The sequence below is a fragment of the Triticum dicoccoides genome, chromosome 7B (assembly GCF_002162155.2).
Source record: "Triticum dicoccoides isolate Atlit2015 ecotype Zavitan chromosome 7B, WEW_v2.0, whole genome shotgun sequence".
NCBI classification, from domain to species: domain Eukaryota; kingdom Viridiplantae; phylum Streptophyta; class Magnoliopsida; order Poales; family Poaceae; genus Triticum; species Triticum dicoccoides.
In genome coordinates, this window is record NC_041393.1 from 774,339,300 (window position 1) to 774,343,144 (window position 3,845).

General features: G+C 44.8%; 1 pseudogene; it reads right to left on the reverse strand.

Annotated features, from left to right (window-relative positions):
• Window positions 1–3,389: 3,389 nt before the first annotated feature.
• Window positions 3,390–3,845, reverse strand: part of LOC119339795 — a 4,373-nt pseudogene continuing 3,917 nt past the window's right edge.

Below are 3,845 nucleotides of genomic sequence, written 5' to 3' on the forward strand. Positions count from 1 at the left end.
GATACAAATTTTTAGCTGTAATTGTTCTGTTGAAGGATAAAAAATAAGCAACAAATGTGTTCTCATGCATACCAACGCACCTTGAGATGCAGACAAGAGGCTACATCTCTCTGTACATCCAGGGCGAATCATCCTGCCACGCCGTGCTGCATTCCAAATGTCCAACTACATTGTTTTTTTTTCTGGCAAATTTTATTTCCGTTCTTAAGGCAACAGGGGACGAACAAATCTGGCTCGGTTCGTCAAGGCCCGAATGCTGCCGTGCTGCATGCGCAACCGAAGAAAACCCACCTGGATTCACCCCGTCCCCGTGCGTACGTGCGTGCTCATCCCCTCAAATAGTCCAACCGCGGATTGACGCCTCCGCCGCCATATCAACGCACGGCGTTTAGCAATGATCCGCCACAGCGGAGGTTCCATGTCAGCGCCGCTCGAAGCCGCCGACATGCTAGAGGAGATCCTCGTCCGTCTTCCAACCCCAACCGTCCAGCCTCCCGCGCGTCTCCGCTGTCTACAAGCGGTGGCGAGGCCTCCTCGCTGACCCCAGATTCCTCCGTCGCTTCTACGAACACCACCGGCAGCCACCCCTCCTCGGCATCTTGTTCAATGACGGCGATAAGATCGAGTTCGCTCCCGTCCTACCCTGTCCCGACCGCATCCCTCCTCCGCGCCTCACCATGAAGGGCCGACTGCTCGGGTGCCGCCATGGCCGCGTCCTCATCTTAAGATGGGTACACGCGGTGGTTCTCGTGTGCGACCCTATAACCGGTGACCAGCAATGTGTGCCCATTCCACCCGAATTCACGGAGGGCTACTTCAGCGGGGCTGTGCTATGTGCTGCTAGCAAGCAGAGCCACGTGCACAGAAGTTGCCACTCCACCCCCTTTAAGGTACTATTGTTGCTTATGGGTGCCAAGGACAATCGACCTCTCGCCTCTGTTTATTCCTCTGAGTCTGACACATGGGGCGATGCCATCTCAACAGAGTTCCATGTCCAGATTGTATAAGAGCTGGTACTAGTACCCTTGTTGGTAAAGTCCTCTACTGGTCTTTTATGTATGCAAAGGAGGGCATAATTGGGTTTGATTTTGAAAGGCAAAGCCTTGATGTGCTCGAGGGGCCTCCCGGCATGAATAATTCACGGCAACCACCAAATCATCCACGCAGAAGATGGCGCAGTTGGTCTCGCCATGTTGTCTAACCATTACCATAACATTCAAGTGTGGCGGAGGAAGGTCAATTGTCATGGTGGTGCCATCTGGGTGTTGTCGAAGACCATTGCAATGCATAAAATTCTTGGGCTTCCTCCTCAGTTCGAAGGACAGAAGGCATGCTTGAAATTTATGCGAGGATATGTTGAGGATACTGATGGGATATTATTATATGTGAAAGGCAGTGTCTACATGGTTTAACTCAAGTCATTGCAATCTAGCAAGCTTTGTGAAGCCCATAATTATATTACTTGATGTCATCCTTTCAAGAGTTTCAATGTGACAGGTGGTTATTCATCCCTGGTCCTTTTATTGTAGCAGTAACCGGATCTTGTTTTATTTTGTTCACCGATACTTGAACACCTTTGCTCTGTAGACTATTATTGTTATACTATTTATTATGTGATCATTCATTATAGATAGACAGGCAAGCATTTAAGTCTCCACTCTTCATGGTAAGTTTGCTAGGTTGACAAGCTTATAGCTCCTCTGTTTCATGTGTTATCATTCAATGTAGTTATTTTCATCCTTGAGAGATAAAAAATCAAATATCAAATAAGTAATAGTGGAAAAATCAAATGATAGATGGTTAACTCATTCATGTTTGGATCCTCGAAGCTAGTTATATTCTTCTATTCGGTAGTTTTAATGATACTATTCGGAAATCATTTAATCCCTTGGTGAATGTGTTTTACTTGGAAAGAACTAAGTCAATTGATAAATGTATTAACGATGTACCGATATTGCCTATTGAATGGCTAGCTCTAATGTAATTATTACTTTGGTTGTTCCTTCATCCAATGCAATGAGTAATTCAGACATTTAAGTTAGCTGCTATAGTGTTATGGTGCTACTAGAAGGAGGGCGCGAGAGGGCCGGCCGGGGGCCTTTTTGCCTACGGCCGGACAAGAGGGAAGGGATTTTCTTCTTAATTCTTCTTTGATTAGATTGATACATCTCGAGGTTTACTTGACTCCTAAGCAAGGCGTACTTGACTCCTAAGCAAGCGACCCTTATATCTAATTAACCCTAAGACTAACGGGCTATACCGCCAGCCCAGGCCATTAGGCCCATTACGTACTCTAACATATAGACTACTATACTTGATGAGAAATGTAAACCTGATACGCTTAAACCCAGCTCAACAGTATGCATGCATAGTCATATACATTATCTGAATATCTCATCCTGTTTAAAATTAAAAAAAATGTGTGCAGGTGCGAGGGAGACTAGCTAGCCGGCCATGTTGACTGATCTTTATCCTGCTGCTCAGCTTGGCTAGCACTGAATGGGGCCCTGCATGGCGCAATGTTAATGGTTTTGCCCTGCACCATTTCGTCTCAACAAAAGGCTAAAATCTGTATTCTTATATATCAGGCAAAGACAAGTATTGTGTATTTTTTTTTTACTATTGACAATCAGCTTTTGTTGTTGAGAGAAAAATCGGTAGTGTAGCTCCGTGGAGACTACAGACTTTGTTTGATTTTTTTTTCGTGTTGTATACTTACGAATCCCTAATCATAATGGCAGTGAGTGAGCATTGACGGGTGTTTTGGCAAGTGCTTACCTGCAGATTGGCTACTGTCATTGATTCAGTTGTAGCAGCTTGTAGGATACATGTTATTTCGATCTAGTCAGTTTGCTCTGTTATTAGTAGTCAAGTGCTCACCTACAGATTGACTACTGTCCCCGGCACTTGCTGATTAGCAGATTGCCTAAACCTGGAGGTTAGAATGATGGGAATCAGATAGGCCTGAGGTAGCTGAAGGCCAACATTGACATCTGGAGCTACGGTGTGCTGCTCTTGGAGCTCATCACGGAGTAGCTGAGTTGTGCAAACTTGTACAAACACATCCCACCGTTGCTCAAAGGAAAAGTCTGTTTGGGATCAGACCCATTTTCTTGCTTACTCTGTTTTTCCTTCTTCCTCTGTTCCTGTTTTGGAAGAAAACAGATGAAACATGCCAAAGTATTGTTCCCCTTCATTCTCCACCTGCACTTGTGGCGCACTCCTCTTGTACCCCTCCACCTTTTGCAACTGCTAATGGCCGCCACACACGATTTGGTGGGACAAGTACAACATACATATTCAACATACTAAAATGTATAACAACATATTATAGCAAACATTTTTGAACAAAAGCCACAATGGTCCGAGCAAGGATATAACTGCTGGGATTACCAACTTAACAAAGGTACGGCTGGGGGAAACCAGCAAAATCATCCCCAAAAACAGATGGACAAGCATGCAAGGAAGTCAATCGTCTCGCAGCAAACATACACTCATGTCTATAACTACTTACGTGATCTCTTCAACATGAGAAGGCGCTCTACAACATCTGTCATTGCTGGTCTTTCATCCACATCAAGGTTAAGGCATTCCACGGCAACCCTTGCAAGGCTACCAAGAAGCTCCAAATCTCCTGGTTCTGCAAATTCCTTGTCAAACATTCCAATTGGTATCTTCTCTGTTTTGTGAGCATCAACAAAATTCCTCACTAAGACTAAGCTGTTATGGTCAGAATAAGTGGCCTTCCTCCTGCTAACAAGTTCGAAGAGTAGTACTCCAAAACTGTAGACATCACTCTTTTTCTGTCAGTAATCCAGTTTGTAGATATATTGGATCCGAAGCTA